This window comes from Hetaerina americana, unplaced genomic scaffold (assembly GCF_022747635.1).
Source record: "Hetaerina americana unplaced genomic scaffold, ioHetAmer1.1.p SCAF_1156, whole genome shotgun sequence".
In the NCBI taxonomy this organism is placed as follows: domain Eukaryota; kingdom Metazoa; phylum Arthropoda; class Insecta; order Odonata; family Calopterygidae; genus Hetaerina; species Hetaerina americana.
In genome coordinates this window covers 1-20,016 of record NW_027286244.1, presented here as the reverse complement: position 1 = coordinate 20,016, position 20,016 = coordinate 1, and the positions used below count along the sequence as shown (strand labels likewise).

The following is a 20,016-nucleotide window of genomic DNA, read 5'->3' as shown; positions in this document are numbered from 1 at the left end:
TTTGAATTGGTATGTTCCCTTTTGACACCATTCCATTTCATCTAGATGCGACCAGCTCTCTTGGGGCAATGCATTGGTGCTGTAGTAACCCGTATCTCTTCCACATTTATCCAAAGTTCGTTTTGAGATGGCAAATTACCTCCGTCTCCCGCCATCATATAGTATGGTCGTGGACGGCCCGATGTATGCAAGCCGTGGGCAAGAAAATAGACGTCGTGTCGCGTCGTTGCAAGTGTTTGCGGGCTTGATATTGCTAAAATAGTTGACTCGAGAGTGGTGGAAATTGCCAACGGCCACGGCCATACCACGCTGAATACACCGGTTCTCGTCCGATCACCGAAGTTAAGCAGCATCGGGCCCGGATAGTACTTGGATGGGTGACCGCCTGGGAACACCGGGTGCCGTTGGCTTTCAATATTTTTTTGCCAACGGCCATACCACGCTGAATACACCGGTTCTCGTCCGATCACCGAAGTTAAGCAGCATCGGGCCCGGATAGTACTTGGATGGGTGACCGCCTGGGAACACCGGGTGCCGTTGGCTTTCAATATTTTTTTTTGCCAACGGCCATACCACGCTGAATACACCGGTTCTCGTCCGATCACCGAAGTTAAGCAGCATCGGGCCCGGATAGTACTTGGATGGGTGACCGCCTGGGAACACCGGGTGCCGTTGGCTTTCAATATTTTTTTGCCAACGGCCATACCACGCTGAATACACCGGTTCTCGTCCGATCACCGAAGTTAAGCAGCATCGGGCCCGGATAGTACTTGGATGGGTGACCGCCTGGGAACACCGGGTGCCGTTGGCTTTCAATATTTTTTTCGCCAACGGCCATACCACGCTGAATACACCGGTTCTCGTCCGATCACCGAAGTTAAGCAGCATCGGGCCCGGATAGTACTTGGATGGGTGACCGCCTGGGAACACCGGGTGCCGTTGGCTTTCAATATTTTTGCCAACGGCCATACCACGCTGAATACACCGGTTCTCGTCCGATCACCGAAGTTAAGCAGCATCGGGCCCGGATAGTACTTGGATGGGTGACCGCCTGGGAACACCGGGTGCCGTTGGCTTTCAATATTTTTTTTGCCAACGGCCATACCACGCTGAATACACCGGTTCTCGTCCGATCACCGAAGTTAAGCAGCATCGGGCCCGGATAGTACTTGGATGGGTGACCGCCTGGGAACACCGGGTGCCGTTGGCTTTCAATATTTTTTAAGAAACCCAGTAGCCTGGGGGATAAGAGGCGAAATACAGAAGCGAGACTATAGCCCATGTTACAACGATTTATGCGCCAACGGCCATACCACGCTGAATACACCGGTTCTCGTCCGATCACCGAAGTTAAGCAGCATCGGGCCCGGATAGTACTTGGATGGGTGACCGCCTGGGAACACCGGGTGCCGTTGGCTTTCAATATTTTTGGTCCGGTGTGAGCGTTCGAAGAGTGAGGACGTGTCTGTGTTTCGGTTCTGTGTGCGTGCTATCCCCGGCGTTCGAGGCTTCGATCGCCGGGAAACGAGAATTTCGTAAAGCGCTTTGATATATGCGTCAAAGCGTTTTGTGTATGAAAAGTGCTGCTTATTTTGAGTTAGCCCTTATTAGGGCTTGACGTGTGTTATAAAGTCAGCCAATTCGAAATGCCTTACGATAGGAAGGCAACTCTAATAATAAGTCTAAATGACTTAAAAGAAAGTGCTACCGCCCTAGAGGTCCATCGGTTCATCGGTGTCGAGCTCGGGCTTAAGTTGGAAGATTTAGTGGCCATACAATTTGGAATTACAAGAAAATCCATTTATGTGAAACTTATAAACGAAGAATTAGTTGAAAATCTTTTGAGGTCGAAAGGGGGGCCAGTTGACTTCCCATCAGTAGCCGAAAAGCGTGGAACGGCGACGTTGGAGTCAGCGTCTAGCAGGGCAAGCTTTGTTAAGGTGGTGGGGCTCCCCCCAGAAATCCCAAAATTCGAGGTGGAGACGGAATTAGGCAAATATGGAAGAGTGGTATCATACGCGGTAAACAAATGGATAGGCCCTGGGCTATACCCGATCAGCACTGGAACGCGGAATGTGAAAATGTATTTAAAGTCCCCGATTCCGTCATATATCCCGATAGCTGGTCACAGGGCGGTCATACACTACGAGGGACAACAGCAAACGTGCTCGAGATGCGGAAGCACAAACCATCTGCGATTGAATTGCACAATGCCAACCACAATCACGGCGTACGCCGACGCACTGAGGGGGAAAAAGCAAGCGGCAGAAGAGGAGGCGGTGCTGCCGACGAGAATGGAAGAGGACCGAGGAGTGGAGGAGATTCCCTTGGAGCAGGAGGAGGAGGTCAACCCAAGGATGAGGGTAGAGAAACGCAGGGAGAAGGAAGGACCAACCTACCACCCAGGAACGTCGAGCGAGGAAGACGTCGCCGGAAACGACGCTATTGCCGAGGGAGCGGGAAACGGGAGAAAGAGGAGGAAAGGGTCGAACACGAGAGGGCGGGGGAAAAGGATATCGATAGACGTAGCCCGTGGAAAGGAAACGGAGAGATCAACCATCACGAGGGAGGAAAGGTGTGATCCCTGTGCAGATCAGAGTAAGATTCAAGAGGGGAATAATGGGGGAGGAATCAAAATGGCCGTAGCAGTAGAAGAAGAATCAAAAGAAACCGGAGAACCCGATTCAATCGAGGGCGGTGATCGACGGCTTGCGGGGGAAGACAAGAAATTGGTCATGGCGCAAGAGAAGCAAATAGGAAGAAATCTAGACATGGTAACCCCTTTTAGCGACAAGGGTCTCGGGAAAGGGTTATCTGTGACGTTACGCGAAGGGGAGGGCAAACAGCATGAGGAAGAGGCTGAGGAGCGGAGGAGGGAAGAAGACCCGGAGGACAACGCGTCGACCAGCGGTCACCCCTGGAGGGAGGTGGAGGGACGTCGGAAGCGCGGTGGTGGCGAGGATGACAGCGGGAGGAAGTTTGGGCTCGGCGGGGACGAGAGCGAGGACTCCGACGCCAAGGACAACGGGAGCAGCGACACCGGGGACCAGGACGAGGCCCCGAGGAGATCCGGGAGAGGGGGCAAGGCGGAAACGACCGAGCAGAGACAGAAGACGAAGAAGAAGGACAAAGGAAAGAACAGCCTAAGCGTCGGACTCCAGGAGATAGCGGTGAGGTACGCATATATGAAGGAAGCCAAATGGAAAAGGGATGCAAAAAATACAGGGAATGATAAGGGGAAGCAAATGGGAACCCCGAATCCGGAATCCCAATGAATTACACATTGAACCCAAAATTGAGAATAGGCACGCTTAATGTATGTGGGGTTACAAGTAAAAACAGAATAGAAAAAGTATTCGACCTATTTAAAAGAGAAGACCTGGACATCCTACTATTGCAAGAGGTCATGGTGAGTGTACATTGGGAAACGGGCCCGGCGGAGATCTATATAAACAACCAAGAGCGGGAAAGAGGCACTGCGATCATGTTAAAAAGAAACATCACCGGAGAAAAAATGACAATGCTACCATCCGGGAGGGCGATGGCCATGACGATCCTTGGGATAAGGATAATAAATGTGTACGGCCCGGCCGGCACCAGGAAACTTCAGGAGAGGAGGGAATTTTACTCGCGGGACCTCCTGCCCCTGCTGAGCGACTTCCAAGGAATGGCACTGTTAGGGGGTGATTTTAACGCAATCATAGACGAGAAAGATAGCCAAAACAACGATGGAGGAGGAGCAAAATACCCACTGTGTGGTCCCCTAAAATCGATAGTTAAAAACCTCAGAGCCACTGACGCAAACAGATTAACAAGCACAAAAGATAACCTTCCGTACACCATCTACGGCGACAAATGGGCAACAAGGCAGGACCGCTTTTACGCATCCTACGACTTGAAAACCCATATATCCTCCTATGCGGTTCTTCCAGTGGCATGCTCCGACCACTGCGCAGTTATTATATCGGTCGATGGATCCCAAAGCAGGACGAGGCATCAGCCAAGGAAAAAGGAGTGGAGGATGAACGTCGAGCTGCTATATGAGAAAGACACCAGAGCCATACTGAAAGAAAACATCCAGCGATGGGAGGAAAGCTGGAGAGGATTGGATCCAAGCGAAAGGTGGGAAAACTCCAAAGTAAAAATAAGAAACCTTTTCGCACAACTGCACAGGGAGAGAGCCGAAGAAATCAGGGAAACCATGGCTTTTTACAGAGAAGCGCTCGAGGAGAGCCTAAAGACGAGAGAAAGGGAACGGAGCAACTGGGGGGAGATAAAAGAACTAAAAAGGAAAATCTTCGGAATGGAAGAGGAAAGGGCGAAAATATCAACATGGCACAGAAGCAAAATATGTTTGCCAGAAGAACATGCCTCGGTGTATTATCTGGGGAGGAGGTTAAAGGATTGCGCCAACAACTTACTCAAAAACGGCATTTTGAACGAGAACGGAACGAGGTTAAAAGAAGAGAGAGAAATCATAGAGCATGTATGCCACCATTTTGAGACTCTCCTTTCTGGGGAGGACACATCACTCAAGGAAGAGACAGAAAATCTCACGCCACTCCCCCAACTGCCAGTGGAGGTGGCAGAGAGGATGGCGGAAAGAATCACAAGGGAGGAGTGCGAGGATGCTATGAGATGGCTCCCCAAGGGGAGGTCCCCGGGTACCGACGGTATCCCTTTTGAATTCTACGTAGAATTCTGGGAAGAGCTGAAGGATTTAATCATTCCAGCGATAGAGAACATCCTCCAAAATGGCACCCTCACCACGACCCAAAGAGAGGGGAAAATTGTCCTAGTGCCGAAAAGAAAAGAGCCAAGGAGCCTAAATGACTACAGACCCATCACCCTCCTCAACGCCGATTACAAGGTAGTAGCTAAAATCGTTAAAACCAGACTCAACGAAGCCGTGGAAAAGATAATCGGGCCAGACCAACACATAGTAGGAAAGGGGAGGAACATTGTAACGGCGCTGACAACGATCAGAGACGCAATCGCGAGCCACGAGAGCAGGCAGGGCGCGGGCCTTAAACTGGTAGCGGTAGATATTGAGAAGGCTTTCGACAGGGTGAACATAAACCACGTATTGAACACATTAAAGAGGATGGGATTCCCCGAAAAGTTTTTGAATACAATAAAAATGTTCACGAACAACATCACGTCGAAAGTAAAATTGAGCGCGGGGGCCGAAACAAAGTCGTTCCCCGTGAGAAGATCAATCAGACAAGGCTGTCCGCTTTCGATGCTTCTGTTCTCTATATCACTGGAGCCCCTGCTACATAGTCTTCGCAGAAACATTAAAGGAATCCCGGCGGGGAACGGAAAAGTGTCCGCGGTGGCTTATGCGGACGACGTAACGATCTTCGCCCAAGATCAAGCGGAAATTCATGTAATAGGGAAATCATTAAAGGAATATGAGGAGGAAAGCGGGCAAAAAGTAAACATGGAAAAGACAAAGGCCTTGACAATAAAAGACGCCGACTTCACCGCGACCAGTGAATGGAAAGAGGTGACCTCGATGGACATTCTGGGCATTCCATGGAGTAGGACTTCCACGGAGACGACAAACGCAGTATGGGAAAAGGCAACGAGAATGATAAAAGGAACATTAGCGCAATTGAGAGACAGGGACCTAAACATACATCAGAAAGTCCTTGCGATAAACGCATTGTTATTATCCAAGGCATGGTACGCCGCACTGATTTTCCCGTTGCCAGAAAAACATGGGGCTCTATTGACGAAAATAGCAACGCAATACCTTTGGGGAGGGCATTTGCTAAGAGTAGCAAAGAGCCAGGCCTGTCTACCCAAGGGGAAGGGGGGCCTAGGGCTGATCGACGTGCGGGACAAAGCCCTGGCACTCTATGCAAAGACAGTAATAAACATCCTATCCGACGACTGTCAACATTCAAAAGATCTGCTAAAGGCGGCATGGGGTGCACCAGGGCAGGATAGACTGCTGATGAAAACTATCAGGAAAGTTAAGGACTTAGTAGAAAAGATGCCGAGAGGAGTGACAGCCACCACCAAGTGCCTTTACCGACAACTCAGAAGCGACGACAACCACCGAATCAACATCGAAAAGCACATCCTATCGGTAAATTGGAAGAGAGTGTGGAAGAACATCAACGAAATAGCCATGACCCTAAGGACAAAGAGCGTCCTATTCCTATTCGCAAACTATATAGTGACCACCCAGCAAGTGAAACAAAACATGTATCTAACAAGCAGGAACGAATGCGAATACTGTGACAAAGCCGACACACAAGACCACAGGGTGTTCGAATGCACCATCTCAAGGAGGAGGTGGTGCCTAATAAAAAGAACATTTAGAGAATTAAACACCTTTGGAGAAAAGGAGATAGGAAATAGGAATATGATGATTCTGGATTTCAACATCTTTCCCCGCGTGAAAATGGAAACAATGTGCTGGCTGATTGGACAGCACCTTCTTACGGTACACAAGTGGGTTAAAATAGATATAGAAAGTTGGTGGGAACAAGTGAAAAAAGAGAGCAAAAACCTACCGGGCCGATTACAGCCATATTGGAAGAAAGTAGAACAAATGGTAAAAAAAGAAGTCATGAAAGAATAACAAGTTTAAAGAAAATTGGTCTTGGACTCAATGTAAACTGTCATGTATGCAAGGAAATATATTACCGATAACAAGTATGTGAATAAAGGGAATACGTTCAATAAATAAGAGCAGATAATAATGTAAACAATGTATCATTAATGTTTAACTGTGAAAAAAAGACGCAAAGGGGATGTTTAAAAAAAATTTGACTATTTATAATTGGCTTGATTTCATTGTAATCATTTTGTTCCCTATAAAGGATCTTGTATTGTTAATTCAAGTAAGGAAAATGTTCCCTAAGTTATGTGACGGTGAACACTTTCCGAATGCTTATAGTTCATAAGTGGTTCATACTTATATCATCCTTTGTTTAGAATTGTTCAATTGTGAAAATGTTCAATCTGTGGTCTTATGCACGCTTAAGATGGTGCACATGGTGTTAAATAACTATGTCTGTGAATGGAAATACATGCAATAAAAAAAAAAAAAAAAATACCACGCTGAATACACCGGTTCTCGTCCGATCACCGAAGTTAAGCAGCATCGGGCCCGGATAGTACTTGGATGGGTGACCGCCTGGGAACACCGGGTGCCGTTGGCTTTCAATATTTTTTTTCCGAAACGAACGTATTTTGAGGGATTCTCTGATGTTTTTAATTTTTTTCAAATAATTTATTTTGCAATGCCAGACATTGCATGCGTGATTTTGAATTGGTATGTTCCCTTTTGACACCATTCCATTTCATCTAGATGCGACCAGCTCTCTTGGGGCAATGCATTGGTGCTGTAGTAACCCGTATCTCTTCCACATTTATCCAAAGTTCGTTTTGAGATGGCAAATTACCTCCGTCTCCCGCCATCATATAGTATGGTCGTGGACGGCCCGATGTATGCAAGCCGTGGGCAAGAAAATCGACGTCGTGTCGCGTCGTTGCAAGTGTTTGCGGGCTTGATATTGCTAAAATAGTTGACTCGAGAGTGGTTGAAATTGCCAACGGCCATACCACGCTGAATTCACCGGTTCTCGTCCGATCACCGAAGTTAAGCAGCATCGGGCCCGGATAGTACTTGGATGGGTGACCGCCTGGGAACACCGGGTGCCGTTGGCTTTCAATATTTTTTTTCCGAAACGAACGTATTTTGAGGCATTCTCTGATGTTTTAAATTTTTTTCAAATAATTTATTTTGCAATGCCAGACATTGCATGCGTGATTTTGAATTGGTATGTTCCCTTTTGACACCATTCCATTTCATCTAGATGCGACCAGCTCTCTTGGGGCAATGCATTGGTGCTGTAGTAACCCGTATCTCTTCCACATTTATCCAAAGTTCGTTTTGAGATGGCAAATTACCTCCGTCTCCCGCCATCATATAGTATGGTCGTGGACGGCCCGATGTATGCAAGCCGTGGGCAAGAAAATAGACGTCGTGTCGCGTCGTTGCAAGTGTTTGCGGGCTTGATATTGCTAAAATAGTTGACTCGAGAGTGGTGGAAATTGCCAACGGCCATACCACGCTGAATACACCGGTTCTCGTCCGATCACCGAAGTTAAGCAGCATCGGGCCCGGATAGTACTTGGATGGGTGACCGCCTGGGAACACCGGGTGCCGTTGGCTTTCAATATTTTTTTTCCGAAACGAACGTATTTTGAGGCATTCTCTGATGTTTTAAATTTTTTTCAAACAATTTATTTTGCAATGCCAGACATTGCATGCGTGATTTTGAATTGGTATGTTCCCTTTTGACACCATTCCATTTCATCTAGATGCGACCAGCTCTCTTGGGGCAATGCATTGGTGCTGTAGTAACCCGTATCTCTTCCACATTTATCCAAAGTTCGTTTTGAGATGGCAAATTACCTCCGTCTCCCGCCATCATATAGTATGGTCGTGGACGGCCCGATGTATGCAAGCCGTGGGCAAGAAAATAGACGTCGTGTCGCGTCGTTGCAAGTGTTTGCGGGCTTGATATTGCTAAAATAGTTGACTCGAGAGTGTTGGAAAATGCCACGGCCATACCACGCTGAATACACCGGTTCTCGTCCGATCACCGAAGTTAAGCAGCATCGGGCCCGGATAGTACTTGGATGGGTGACCGCCTGGGAACACCGGGTGCCGTTGGCTTTCAATATTTTTTTTCCGAAACGAACGTATTTTGAGGCATTCTCTGATGTTTTTAATTTTTTTCAAATAATTTATTTTGCAATGCCAGACATTGCATGCGTGATTTTGAATTGGTATGTTCCCTTTTGACACCATTCCATTTCATCTAGATGCGACCAGCTCTCTTGGGGCAATGCATTGGTGCTGTAGTAACCCGTATCTCTTCCACATTTATCCAAAGTTCGTTTTGAGATGGCAAATTACCTCCGTCTCCCGCCATCATATAGTATGGTCGTGGACGGCCCGATGTATGCAAGCCGTGGGCAAGAAAATAGACGTCGTGTCGCGTCGTTGCAAGTGTTTGCGGGCTTGATATTGCTAAAATAGTTGACTCGAGAGTGGTGGAAATTGCCAACGGCCATACCACGCTGAATACACCGGTTCTCGTCCGATCACCGAAGTTAAGCAGCATCGGGCCCGGATAGTACTTGGATGGGTGACCGCCTGGGAACACCGGGTGCCGTTGGCTTTCAATATTTTTTTTCCGAAACGAACGTATTTTGAGGGATTCTCTGATGTTTTTAATTTTTTTCAAATAATTTATTTTGCAATGCCAGACATTGCATGCGTGATTTTGAATTGGTATGTTCCCTTTTGACACCATTCCATTTCATCTAGATGCGACCAGCTCTCTTGGGGCAATGCATTGGTGCTGTAGTAACCCGTATCTCTTCCACATTTATCCAAAGTTCGTTTTGAGATGGCAAATTACCTCCGTCTCCCGCCATCATATAGTATGGTCGTGGACGGCCCGATGTATGCAAGCCGTGGGCAAGAAAATAGACGTCGTGTCGCGTCGTTGCAAGTGTTTGCGGGCTTGATATTGCTAAAATAGTTGACTCGAGAGTGGTTGAAATTGCCAACGGCCATACCACGCTGAATTCACCGGTTCTCGTCCGATCACCGAAGTTAAGCAGCATCGGGCCCGGATAGTACTTGGATGGGTGACCGCCTGGGAACACCGGGTGCCGTTGGCTTTCAATATTTTTTTTCCGAAACGAACGTATTTTGAGGCATTCTCTGATGTTTTAAATTTTTTTCAAATAATTTATTTTGCAATGCCAGACATTGCATGCGTGATTTTGAATTGGTATGTTCCCTTTTGACACCATTCCATTTCATCTAGATGCGACCAGCTCTCTTGGGGCAATGCATTGGTGCTGTAGTAACCCGTATCTCTTCCACATTTATCCAAAGTTCGTTTTGAGATGGCAAATTACCTCCGTCTCCCGCCATCATATAGTATGGTCGTGGACGGCCCGATGTATGCAAGCCGTGGGCAAGAAAATAGACGTCGTGTCGCGTCGTTGCAAGTGTTTGCGGGCTTGATATTGCTAAAATAGTTGACTCGAGAGTGTTGGAAAATGCCACGGCCATACCACGCTGAATACACCGGTTCTCGTCCGATCACCGAAGTTAAGCAGCATCGGGCCCGGATAGTACTTGGATGGGTGACCGCCTGGGAACACCGGGTGCCGTTGGCTTTCAATATTTTTTTTCCGAAACGAACGTATTTTGAGGCATTCTCTGATGTTTTTAATTTTTTTCAAATAATTTATTTTGCAATGCCAGACATTGCATGCGTGATTTTGAATTGGTATGTTCCCTTTTGACACCATTCCATTTCATCTAGATGCGACCAGCTCTCTTGGGGCAATGCATTGGTGCTGTAGTAACCCGTATCTCTTCCACATTTATCCAAAGTTCGTTTTGAGATGGCAAATTACCTCCGTCTCCCGCCATCATATAGTATGGTCGTGGACGGCCCGATGTATGCAAGCCGTGGGCAAGAAAATAGACGTCGTGTCGCGTCGTTGCAAGTGTTTGCGGGCTTGATATTGCTAAAATAGTTGACTCGAGAGTGGTGGAAATTGCCAACGGCCATACCACGCTGAATACACCGGTTCTCGTCCGATCACCGAAGTTAAGCAGCATCGGGCCCGGATAGTACTTGGATGGGTGACCGCCTGGGAACACCGGGTGCCGTTGGCTTTCAATATTTTTTTTCCGAAACGAACGTATTTTGAGGCATTCTCTGATGTTTTAAATTTTTTTCAAATAATTTATTTTGCAATGCCAGACATTGCATGCGTGATTTTGAATTGGTATGTTCCCTTTTGACACCATTCCATTTCATCTAGATGCGACCAGCTCTCTTGGGGCAATGCATTGGTGCTGTAGTAACCCGTATCTCTTCCACATTTATCCAAAGTTCGTTTTGAGATGGCAAATTACCTCCGTCTCCCGCCATCATATAGTATGGTCGTGGACGGCCCGATGTATGCAAGCCGTGGGCAAGAAAATAGACGTCGTGTCGCGTCGTTGCAAGTGTTTGCGGGCTTGATATTGCTAAAATAGTTGACTCGAGAGTGGTGGAAATTGCCAACGGCCATACCACGCTGAATACACCGGTTCTCGTCCGATCACCGAAGTTAAGCAGCATCGGGCCCGGATAGTACTTGGATGGGTGACCGCCTGGGAACACCGGGTGCCGTTGGCTTTCAATATTTTTTTTCCGAAACGAACGTATTTTGAGGGATTCTCTGATGTTTTTAATTTTTTTCAAATAATTTATTTTGCAATGCCAGACATTGCATGCGTGATTTTGAATTGGTATGTTCCCTTTTGACACCATTCCATTTCATCTAGATGCGACCAGCTCTCTTGGGGCAATGCATTGGTGCTGTAGTAACCCGTATCTCTTCCACATTTATCCAAAGTTCGTTTTGAGATGGCAAATTACCTCCGTCTCCCGCCATCATATAGTATGGTCGTGGACGGCCCGATGTATGCAAGCCGTGGGCAAGAAAATAGACGTCGTGTCGCGTCGTTGCAAGTGTTTGCGGGCTTGATATTGCTAAAATAGTTGACTCGAGAGTGGTTGAAATTGCCAACGGCCATACCACGCTGAATTCACCGGTTCTCGTCCGATCACCGAAGTTAAGCAGCATCGGGCCCGGATAGTACTTGGATGGGTGACCGCCTGGGAACACCGGGTGCCGTTGGCTTTCAATATTTTTTTTCCGAAACGAACGTATTTTGAGGCATTCTCTGATGTTTTAAATTTTTTTCAAATAATTTATTTTGCAATGCCAGACATTGCATGCGTGATTTTGAATTGGTATGTTCCCTTTTGACACCATTCCATTTCATCTAGATGCGACCAGCTCTCTTGGGGCAATGCATTGGTGCTGTAGTAACCCGTATCTCTTCCACATTTATCCAAAGTTCGTTTTGAGATGGCAAATTACCTCCGTCTCCCGCCATCATATAGTATGGTCGTGGACGGCCCGATGTATGCAAGCCGTGGGCAAGAAAATAGACGTCGTGTCGCGTCGTTGCAAGTGTTTGCGGGCTTGATATTGCTAAAATAGTTGACTCGAGAGTGGTGGAAATTGCCAACGGCCATACCACGCTGAATACACCGGTTCTCGTCCGATCACCGAAGTTAAGCAGCATCGGGCCCGGATAGTACTTGGATGGGTGACCGCCTGGGAACACCGGGTGCCGTTGGCTTTCAATATTTTTTTTCCGAAACGAACGTATTTTGAGGCATTCTCTGATGTTTTAAATTTTTTTCAAACAATTTATTTTGCAATGCCAGACATTGCATGCGTGATTTTGAATTGGTATGTTCCCTTTTGACACCATTCCATTTCATCTAGATGCGACCAGCTCTCTTGGGGCAATGCATTGGTGCTGTAGTAACCCGTATCTCTTCCACATTTATCCAAAGTTCGTTTTGAGATGGCAAATTACCTCCGTCTCCCGCCATCATATAGTATGGTCGTGGACGGCCCGATGTATGCAAGCCGTGGGCAAGAAAATAGACGTCGTGTCGCGTCGTTGCAAGTGTTTGCGGGCTTGATATTGCTAAAATAGTTGACTCGAGAGTGTTGGAAAATGCCACGGCCATACCACGCTGAATACACCGGTTCTCGTCCGATCACCGAAGTTAAGCAGCATCGGGCCCGGATAGTACTTGGATGGGTGACCGCCTGGGAACACCGGGTGCCGTTGGCTTTCAATATTTTTTTTCCGAAACGAACGTATTTTGAGGCATTCTCTGATGTTTTTAATTTTTTTCAAATAATTTATTTTGCAATGCCAGACATTGCATGCGTGATTTTGAATTGGTATGTTCCCTTTTGACACCATTCCATTTCATCTAGATGCGACCAGCTCTCTTGGGGCAATGCATTGGTGCTGTAGTAACCCGTATCTCTTCCACATTTATCCAAAGTTCGTTTTGAGATGGCAAATTACCTCCGTCTCCCGCCATCATATAGTATGGTCGTGGACGGCCCGATGTATGCAAGCCGTGGGCAAGAAAATAGACGTCGTGTCGCGTCGTTGCAAGTGTTTGCGGGCTTGATATTGCTAAAATAGTTGACTCGAGAGTGGTGGAAATTGCCAACGGCCATACCACGCTGAATACACCGGTTCTCGTCCGATCACCGAAGTTAAGCAGCATCGGGCCCGGATAGTACTTGGATGGGTGACCGCCTGGGAACACCGGGTGCCGTTGGCTTTCAATATTTTTTTTCCGAAACGAACGTATTTTGAGGCATTCTCTGATGTTTTAAATTTTTTTCAAATAATTTATTTTGCAATGCCAGACATTGCATGCGTGATTTTGAATTGGTATGTTCCCTTTTGACACCATTCCATTTCATCTAGATGCGACCAGCTCTCTTGGGGCAATGCATTGGTGCTGTAGTAACCCGTATCTCTTCCACATTTATCCAAAGTTCGTTTTGAGATGGCAAATTACCTCCGTCTCCCGCCATCATATGGTATGGTCGTGGACGGCCCGATGTATGCAAGCCGTGGGCAAGAAAATAGACGTCGTGTCGCGTCGTTGCAAGTGTTTGCGGGCTTGATATTGCTAAAATAGTTGACTCGAGAGTGGTGGAAATTGCCAACGGCCATACCACGCTGAATACACCGGTTCTCGTCCGATCACCGAAGTTAAGCAGCATCGGGCCCGGATAGTACTTGGATGGGTGACCGCCTGGGAACACCGGGTGCCGTTGGCTTTCAATATTTTTTTTCCGAAACGAACGTATTTTGAGGCATTCTCTGATGTTTTTAATTTTTTTCAAATAATTTATTTTGCAATGCCAGACATTGCATGCGTGATTTTGAATTGGTATGTTCCCTTTTGACACCATTCCATTTCATCTAGATGCGACCAGCTCTCTTGGGGCAATGCATTGGTGCTGTAGTAACCCGTATCTCTTCCACATTTATCCAAAGTTCGTTTTGAGATGGCAAATTACCTCCGTCTCCCGCCATCATATAGTATGGTCGTGGACGGCCCGATGTATGCAAGCCGTGGGCAAGAAAATAGACGTCGTGTCGCGTCGTTGCAAGTGTTTGCGGGCTTGATATTGCTAAAATAGTTGACTCGAGAGTGGTTGAAATTGCCAACGGCCATACCACGCTGAATTCACCGGTTCTCGTCCGATCACCGAAGTTAAGCAGCATCGGGCCCGGATAGTACTTGGATGGGTGACCGCCTGGGAACACCGGGTGCCGTTGGCTTTCAATATTTTTTTTCCGAAACGAACGTATTTTGAGGCATTCTCTGATGTTTTAAATTTTTTTCAAATAATTTATTTTGCAATGCCAGACATTGCATGCGTGATTTTGAATTGGTATGTTCCCTTTTGACACCATTCCATTTCATCTAGATGCGACCAGCTCTCTTGGGGCAATGCATTGGTGCTGTAGTAACCCGTATCTCTTCCACATTTATCCAAAGTTCGTTTTGAGATGGCAAATTACCTCCGTCTCCCGCCATCATATAGTATGGTCGTGGACGGCCCGATGTATGCAAGCCGTGGGCAAGAAAATAGACGTCGTGTCGCGTCGTTGCAAGTGTTTGCGGGCTTGATATTGCTAAAATAGTTGACTCGAGAGTGGTGGAAATTGCCAACGGCCATACCACGCTGAATACACCGGTTCTCGTCCGATCACCGAAGTTAAGCAGCATCGGGCCCGGATAGTACTTGGATGGGTGACCGCCTGGGAACACCGGGTGCCGTTGGCTTTCAATATTTTTTTTCCGAAACGAACGTATTTTGAGGCATTCTCTGATGTTTTAAATTTTTTTCAAACAATTTATTTTGCAATGCCAGACATTGCATGCGTGATTTTGAATTGGTATGTTCCCTTTTGACACCATTCCATTTCATCTAGATGCGACCAGCTCTCTTGGGGCAATGCATTGGTGCTGTAGTAACCCGTATCTCTTCCACATTTATCCAAAGTTCGTTTTGAGATGGCAAATTACCTCCGTCTCCCGCCATCATATAGTATGGTCGTGGACGGCCCGATGTATGCAAGCCGTGGGCAAGAAAATAGACGTCGTGTCGCGTCGTTGCAAGTGTTTGCGGGCTTGATATTGCTAAAATAGTTGACTCGAGAGTGTTGGAAAATGCCACGGCCATACCACGCTGAATACACCGGTTCTCGTCCGATCACCGAAGTTAAGCAGCATCGGGCCCGGATAGTACTTGGATGGGTGACCGCCTGGGAACACCGGGTGCCGTTGGCTTTCAATATTTTTTTTCCGAAACGAACGTATTTTGAGGCATTCTCTGATGTTTTTAATTTTTTTCAAATAATTTATTTTGCAATGCCAGACATTGCATGCGTGATTTTGAATTGGTATGTTCCCTTTTGACACCATTCCATTTCATCTAGATGCGACCAGCTCTCTTGGGGCAATGCATTGGTGCTGTAGTAACCCGTATCTCTTCCACATTTATCCAAAGTTCGTTTTGAGATGGCAAATTACCTCCGTCTCCCGCCATCATATAGTATGGTCGTGGACGGCCCGATGTATGCAAGCCGTGGGCAAGAAAATAGACGTCGTGTCGCGTCGTTGCAAGTGTTTGCGGGCTTGATATTGCTAAAATAGTTGACTCGAGAGTGGTTGAAATTGCCAACGGCCATACCACGCTGAATTCACCGGTTCTCGTCCGATCACCGAAGTTAAGCAGCATCGGGCCCGGATAGTACTTGGATGGGTGACCGCCTGGGAACACCGGGTGCCGTTGGCTTTCAATATTTTTTTTCCGAAACGAACGTATTTTGAGGCATTCTCTGATGTTTTAAATTTTTTTCAAATAATTTATTTTGCAATGCCAGACATTGCATGCGTGATTTTGAATTGGTATGTTCCCTTTTGACACCATTCCATTTCATCTAGATGCGACCAGCTCTCTTGGGGCAATGCATTGGTGCTGTAGTAACCCGTATCTCTTCCACATTTATCCAAAGTTCGTTTTGAGATGGCAAATTACCTCCGTCTCCCGCCATCATATAGTATGGTCGTGGACGGCCCGATGTATGCAAGCCGTGGGCAAGAAAATAGACGTCGTGTCGCGTCGTTGCAAGTGTTTGCGGGCTTGATATTGCTAAAATAGTTGACTCGAGAGTGTTGGAAAATGCCACGGCCATACCACGCTGAATACACCGGTTCTCGTCCGATCACCGAAGTTAAGCAGCATCGGGCCCGGATAGTACTTGGATGGGTGACCGCCTGGGAACACCGGGTGCCGTTGGCTTTCAATATTTTTTTTCCGAAACGAACGTATTTTGAGGCATTCTCTGATGTTTTTAATTTTTTTCAAATAATTTATTTTGCAATGCCAGACATTGCATGCGTGATTTTGAATTGGTATGTTCCCTTTTGACACCATTCCATTTCATCTAGATGCGACCAGCTCTCTTGGGGCAATGCATTGGTGCTGTAGTAACCCGTATCTCTTCCACATTTATCCAAAGTTCGTTTTGAGATGGCAAATTACCTCCGTCTCCCGCCATCATATAGTATGGTCGTGGACGGCCCGATGTATGCAAGCCGTGGGCAAGAAAATAGACGTCGTGTCGCGTCGTTGCAAGTGTTTGCGGGCTTGATATTGCTAAAATAGTTGACTCGAGAGTGGTGGAAATTGCCAACGGCCATACCACGCTGAATACACCGGTTCTCGTCCGATCACCGAAGTTAAGCAGCATCGGGCCCGGATAGTACTTGGATGGGTGACCGCCTGGGAACACCGGGTGCCGTTGGCTTTCAATATTTTTTTTCCGAAACGAACGTATTTTGAGGCATTCTCTGATGTTTTTAATTTTTTTCAAATAATTTATTTTGCAATGCCAGACATTGCATGCGTGATTTTGAATTGGTATGTTCCCTTTTGACACCATTCCATTTCATCTAGATGCGACCAGCTCTCTTGGGGCAATGCATTGGTGCTGTAGTAACCCGTATCTCTTCCACATTTATCCAAAGTTCGTTTTGAGATGGCAAATTACCTCCGTCTCCCGCCATCATATAGTATGGTCGTGGACGGCCCGATGTATGCAAGCCGTGGGCAAGAAAATAGACGTCGTGTCGCGTCGTTGCAAGTGTTTGCGGGCTTGATATTGCTAAAATAGTTGACTCGAGAGTGGTGGAAATTGCCAACGGCCATACCACGCTGAATACACCGGTTCTCGTCCGATCACCGAAGTTAAGCAGCATCGGGCCCGGATAGTACTTGGATGGGTGACCGCCTGGGAACACCGGGTGCCGTTGGCTTTCAATATTTTTTTTCCGAAACGAACGTATTTTGAGGCATTCTCTGATGTTTTTAATTTTTTTCAAATAATTTATTTTGCAATGCCAGACATTGCATGCGTGATTTTGAATTGGTATGTTCCCTTTTGACACCATTCCATTTCATCTAGATGCGACCAGCTCTCTTGGGGCAATGCATTGGTGCTGTAGTAACCCGTATCTCTTCCACATTTATCCAAAGTTCGTTTTGAGATGGCAAATTACCTCCGTCTCCCGCCATCATATAGTATGGTCGTGGACGGCCCGATGTATGCAAGCCGTGGGCAAGAAAATAGACGTCGTGTCGCGTCGTTGCAAGTGTTTGCGGGCTTGATATTGCTAAAATAGTTGACTCGAGAGTGGTGGAAATTGCCAACGGCCATACCACGCTGAATACACCGGTTCTCGTCCGATCACCGAAGTTAAGCAGCATCGGGCCCGGATAGTACTTGGATGGGTGACCGCCTGGGAACACCGGGTGCCGTTGGCTTTCAATATTTTTTTTCCGAAACGAACGTATTTTGAGGGATTCTCTGATGTTTTTAATTTTTTTCAAATAATTTATTTTGCAATGCCAGACATTGCATGCGTGATTTTGAATTGGTATGTTCCCTTTTGACACCATTCCATTTCATCTAGATGCGACCAGCTCTCTTGGGGCAATGCATTGGTGCTGTAGTAACCCGTATCTCTTCCACATTTATCCAAAGTTCGTTTTGAGATGGCAAATTACCTCCGTCTCCCGCCATCATATAGTATGGTCGTGGACGGCCCGATGTATGCAAGCCGTGGGCAAGAAAATAGACGTCGTGTCGCGTCGTTGCAAGTGTTTGCGGGCTTGATATTGCTAAAATAGTTGACTCGAGAGTGGTGGAAATTGCCAACGGCCATACCACGCTGAATACACCGGTTCTCGTCCGATCACCGAAGTTAAGCAGCATCGGGCCCGGATAGTACTTGGATGGGTGACCGCCTGGGAACACCGGGTGCCGTTGGCTTTCAATATTTTTTTTCCGAAACGAACGTATTTTGAGGCATTCTCTGATGTTTTTAATTTTTTTCAAATAATTTATTTTGCAATGCCAGACATTGCATGCGTGATTTTGAATTGGTATGTTCCCTTTTGACACCATTCCATTTCATCTAGATGCGACCAGCTCTCTTGGGGCAATGCATTGGTGCTGTAGTAACCCGTATCTCTTCCACATTTATCCAAAGTTCGTTTTGAGATGGCAAATTACCTCCGTCTCCCGCCATCATATGGTATGGTCGTGGACGGCCCGATGTATGCAAGCCGTGGGCAAGAAAATAGACGTCGTGTCGCGTCGTTGCAAGTGTTTGCGGGCTTGATATTGCTAAAATAGTTGACTCGAGAGTGGTGGAAATTGCCAACGGCCATACCACGCTGAATACACCGGTTCTCGTCCGATCACCGAAGTTAAGCAGCATCGGGCCCGGATAGTACTTGGATGGGTGACCGCCTGGGAACACCGGGTGCCGTTGGCTTTCAATATTTTTTTTCCGAAACGAACGTATTTTGAGGCATTCTCTGATGTTTTTAATTTTTTTCAAATAATTTATTTTGCAATGCCAGACATTGCATGCGTGATTTTGAATTGGTATGTTCCCTTTTGACACCATTCCATTTCATCTAGATGCGACCAGCTCTCTTGGGGCAATGCATTGGTGCTGTAGTAACCCGTATCTCTTCCACATTTATCCAAAGTTCGTTTTGAGATGGCAAATTACCTCCGTCTCCCGCCATCATATAGTATGGTCGTGGACGGCCCGATGTATGCAAGCCGTGGGCAAGAAAATAGACGTCGTGTCGCGTCGTTGCAAGTGTTTGCGGGCTTGATATTGCTAAAATAGTTGACTCGAGAGTGGTGGAAATTGCCAACGGCCATACCACGCTGAATACACCGGTTCTCGTCCGATCACCGAAGTTAAGCAGCATCGGGCCCGGATAGTACTTGGATGGGTGACCGCCTGGGAACACCGGGTGCCGTTGGCTTTCAATATTTTTTTTCCGAAACGAACGTATTTTGAGGGATTCTCTGATGTTTTTAATTTTTTTCAAATAATTTATTTTGCAATGCCAGACATTGCATGCGTGATTTTGAATTGGTATGTTCCCTTTTGACACCATTCCATTTCATCTAGATGCGACCAGCTCTCTTGGGGCAATGCATTGGTGCTGTAGTAACCCGTATCTCTTCCACATTTATCCAAAGTTCGTTTTGAGATGGCAAATTACCTCCGTCTCCCGCCATCATATAGTATGGTCGTGGACGGCCCGATGTATGCAAGCCGTGGGCAAGAAAATAGACGTCGTGTCGCGTCGTTGCAAGTGTTTGCGGGCTTGATATTGCTAAAATAGTTGACTCGAGAGTGGTTGAAATTGCCAACGGCCATACCACGCTGAATTCACCGGTTCTCGTCCGATCACCGAAGTTAAGCAGCATCGGGCCCGGATAGTACTTGGATGGGTGACCGCCTGGGAACACCGGGTGCCGTTGGCTTTCAATATTTTTTTTCCGAAACGAACGTATTTTGAGGCATTCTCTGATGTTTTAAATTTTTTTCAAATAATTTATTTTGCAATGCCAGACATTGCATGCGTGATTTTGAATTGGTATGTTCCCTTTTGACACCATTCCATTTC

At 46.8% G+C, this 20,016-nt stretch overlaps 33 non-coding genes and 1 pseudogene across 33 annotated transcripts; all 34 read left to right on the top strand.

The window, feature by feature from the left end:
* The first annotated feature begins 291 nt into the window (after nt 1-291).
* LOC139685495 (5S ribosomal RNA) lies at nt 292-410 on the top strand. Its single transcript, XR_011700117.1, has one exon. It is a non-coding gene; the product is annotated as a 5S ribosomal RNA (ribosomal RNA).
* A 14-nt stretch (nt 411-424) lies between these two features.
* LOC139685526 (5S ribosomal RNA) lies at nt 425-543 on the top strand. The gene has a single exon (XR_011700145.1). It is a non-coding gene; the product is annotated as a 5S ribosomal RNA (ribosomal RNA).
* Nucleotides 544-559: 16 nt separating this feature from the next.
* LOC139685525 (5S ribosomal RNA) lies at nt 560-678 on the top strand. The gene has a single exon (XR_011700144.1). It is a non-coding gene; the product is annotated as a 5S ribosomal RNA (ribosomal RNA).
* A 14-nt stretch (nt 679-692) lies between these two features.
* On the top strand, nt 693-811 carry LOC139685524 (5S ribosomal RNA). The gene has a single exon (XR_011700143.1). It is a non-coding gene; the product is annotated as a 5S ribosomal RNA (ribosomal RNA).
* Nucleotides 812-826: 15 nt separating this feature from the next.
* LOC139685522 (5S ribosomal RNA) lies at nt 827-945 on the top strand. The gene has a single exon (XR_011700142.1). It is a non-coding gene; the product is annotated as a 5S ribosomal RNA (ribosomal RNA).
* A 12-nt stretch (nt 946-957) lies between these two features.
* On the top strand, nt 958-1,076 carry LOC139685521 (5S ribosomal RNA). The gene has a single exon (XR_011700141.1). It is a non-coding gene; the product is annotated as a 5S ribosomal RNA (ribosomal RNA).
* Nucleotides 1,077-1,091: 15 nt separating this feature from the next.
* Nucleotides 1,092-1,210, top strand: LOC139685520 (5S ribosomal RNA). Its single transcript, XR_011700140.1, has one exon. It is a non-coding gene; the product is annotated as a 5S ribosomal RNA (ribosomal RNA).
* Nucleotides 1,211-1,299: 89 nt separating this feature from the next.
* Nucleotides 1,300-1,418, top strand: LOC139685518 (5S ribosomal RNA). The gene has a single exon (XR_011700138.1). It is a non-coding gene; the product is annotated as a 5S ribosomal RNA (ribosomal RNA).
* A 5,651-nt stretch (nt 1,419-7,069) lies between these two features.
* On the top strand, nt 7,070-7,168 carry LOC139685510 (5S ribosomal RNA; annotated as a pseudogene).
* Nucleotides 7,169-7,567: 399 nt separating this feature from the next.
* LOC139685560 (5S ribosomal RNA) lies at nt 7,568-7,686 on the top strand. The gene has a single exon (XR_011700178.1). It is a non-coding gene; the product is annotated as a 5S ribosomal RNA (ribosomal RNA).
* A 389-nt stretch (nt 7,687-8,075) lies between these two features.
* Nucleotides 8,076-8,194, top strand: LOC139685517 (5S ribosomal RNA). The gene has a single exon (XR_011700137.1). It is a non-coding gene; the product is annotated as a 5S ribosomal RNA (ribosomal RNA).
* Nucleotides 8,195-8,583: 389 nt separating this feature from the next.
* Nucleotides 8,584-8,701, top strand: LOC139685502 (5S ribosomal RNA). Its single transcript, XR_011700124.1, has one exon. It is a non-coding gene; the product is annotated as a 5S ribosomal RNA (ribosomal RNA).
* Nucleotides 8,702-9,090: 389 nt separating this feature from the next.
* On the top strand, nt 9,091-9,209 carry LOC139685516 (5S ribosomal RNA). The gene has a single exon (XR_011700136.1). It is a non-coding gene; the product is annotated as a 5S ribosomal RNA (ribosomal RNA).
* A 389-nt stretch (nt 9,210-9,598) lies between these two features.
* Nucleotides 9,599-9,717, top strand: LOC139685559 (5S ribosomal RNA). The gene has a single exon (XR_011700177.1). It is a non-coding gene; the product is annotated as a 5S ribosomal RNA (ribosomal RNA).
* A 389-nt stretch (nt 9,718-10,106) lies between these two features.
* Nucleotides 10,107-10,224, top strand: LOC139685501 (5S ribosomal RNA). Its single transcript, XR_011700123.1, has one exon. It is a non-coding gene; the product is annotated as a 5S ribosomal RNA (ribosomal RNA).
* A 389-nt stretch (nt 10,225-10,613) lies between these two features.
* Nucleotides 10,614-10,732, top strand: LOC139685515 (5S ribosomal RNA). Its single transcript, XR_011700135.1, has one exon. It is a non-coding gene; the product is annotated as a 5S ribosomal RNA (ribosomal RNA).
* A 389-nt stretch (nt 10,733-11,121) lies between these two features.
* On the top strand, nt 11,122-11,240 carry LOC139685514 (5S ribosomal RNA). The gene has a single exon (XR_011700134.1). It is a non-coding gene; the product is annotated as a 5S ribosomal RNA (ribosomal RNA).
* A 389-nt stretch (nt 11,241-11,629) lies between these two features.
* On the top strand, nt 11,630-11,748 carry LOC139685558 (5S ribosomal RNA). Its single transcript, XR_011700176.1, has one exon. It is a non-coding gene; the product is annotated as a 5S ribosomal RNA (ribosomal RNA).
* Nucleotides 11,749-12,137: 389 nt separating this feature from the next.
* Nucleotides 12,138-12,256, top strand: LOC139685513 (5S ribosomal RNA). The gene has a single exon (XR_011700133.1). It is a non-coding gene; the product is annotated as a 5S ribosomal RNA (ribosomal RNA).
* Nucleotides 12,257-12,645: 389 nt separating this feature from the next.
* LOC139685500 (5S ribosomal RNA) lies at nt 12,646-12,763 on the top strand. The gene has a single exon (XR_011700122.1). It is a non-coding gene; the product is annotated as a 5S ribosomal RNA (ribosomal RNA).
* A 389-nt stretch (nt 12,764-13,152) lies between these two features.
* LOC139685512 (5S ribosomal RNA) lies at nt 13,153-13,271 on the top strand. Its single transcript, XR_011700132.1, has one exon. It is a non-coding gene; the product is annotated as a 5S ribosomal RNA (ribosomal RNA).
* A 389-nt stretch (nt 13,272-13,660) lies between these two features.
* LOC139685511 (5S ribosomal RNA) lies at nt 13,661-13,779 on the top strand. Its single transcript, XR_011700131.1, has one exon. It is a non-coding gene; the product is annotated as a 5S ribosomal RNA (ribosomal RNA).
* A 389-nt stretch (nt 13,780-14,168) lies between these two features.
* LOC139685557 (5S ribosomal RNA) lies at nt 14,169-14,287 on the top strand. Its single transcript, XR_011700175.1, has one exon. It is a non-coding gene; the product is annotated as a 5S ribosomal RNA (ribosomal RNA).
* Nucleotides 14,288-14,676: 389 nt separating this feature from the next.
* Nucleotides 14,677-14,795, top strand: LOC139685509 (5S ribosomal RNA). The gene has a single exon (XR_011700130.1). It is a non-coding gene; the product is annotated as a 5S ribosomal RNA (ribosomal RNA).
* Nucleotides 14,796-15,184: 389 nt separating this feature from the next.
* Nucleotides 15,185-15,302, top strand: LOC139685499 (5S ribosomal RNA). The gene has a single exon (XR_011700121.1). It is a non-coding gene; the product is annotated as a 5S ribosomal RNA (ribosomal RNA).
* A 389-nt stretch (nt 15,303-15,691) lies between these two features.
* Nucleotides 15,692-15,810, top strand: LOC139685556 (5S ribosomal RNA). The gene has a single exon (XR_011700174.1). It is a non-coding gene; the product is annotated as a 5S ribosomal RNA (ribosomal RNA).
* A 389-nt stretch (nt 15,811-16,199) lies between these two features.
* LOC139685498 (5S ribosomal RNA) lies at nt 16,200-16,317 on the top strand. The gene has a single exon (XR_011700120.1). It is a non-coding gene; the product is annotated as a 5S ribosomal RNA (ribosomal RNA).
* A 389-nt stretch (nt 16,318-16,706) lies between these two features.
* Nucleotides 16,707-16,825, top strand: LOC139685497 (5S ribosomal RNA). The gene has a single exon (XR_011700119.1). It is a non-coding gene; the product is annotated as a 5S ribosomal RNA (ribosomal RNA).
* A 389-nt stretch (nt 16,826-17,214) lies between these two features.
* LOC139685555 (5S ribosomal RNA) lies at nt 17,215-17,333 on the top strand. Its single transcript, XR_011700173.1, has one exon. It is a non-coding gene; the product is annotated as a 5S ribosomal RNA (ribosomal RNA).
* Nucleotides 17,334-17,722: 389 nt separating this feature from the next.
* On the top strand, nt 17,723-17,841 carry LOC139685543 (5S ribosomal RNA). The gene has a single exon (XR_011700162.1). It is a non-coding gene; the product is annotated as a 5S ribosomal RNA (ribosomal RNA).
* A 389-nt stretch (nt 17,842-18,230) lies between these two features.
* On the top strand, nt 18,231-18,349 carry LOC139685531 (5S ribosomal RNA). The gene has a single exon (XR_011700151.1). It is a non-coding gene; the product is annotated as a 5S ribosomal RNA (ribosomal RNA).
* A 389-nt stretch (nt 18,350-18,738) lies between these two features.
* Nucleotides 18,739-18,857, top strand: LOC139685519 (5S ribosomal RNA). Its single transcript, XR_011700139.1, has one exon. It is a non-coding gene; the product is annotated as a 5S ribosomal RNA (ribosomal RNA).
* Nucleotides 18,858-19,246: 389 nt separating this feature from the next.
* Nucleotides 19,247-19,365, top strand: LOC139685490 (5S ribosomal RNA). The gene has a single exon (XR_011700113.1). It is a non-coding gene; the product is annotated as a 5S ribosomal RNA (ribosomal RNA).
* Nucleotides 19,366-19,754: 389 nt separating this feature from the next.
* Nucleotides 19,755-19,873, top strand: LOC139685554 (5S ribosomal RNA). Its single transcript, XR_011700172.1, has one exon. It is a non-coding gene; the product is annotated as a 5S ribosomal RNA (ribosomal RNA).
* The last annotated feature ends 143 nt before the right edge of the window (nt 19,874-20,016 follow it).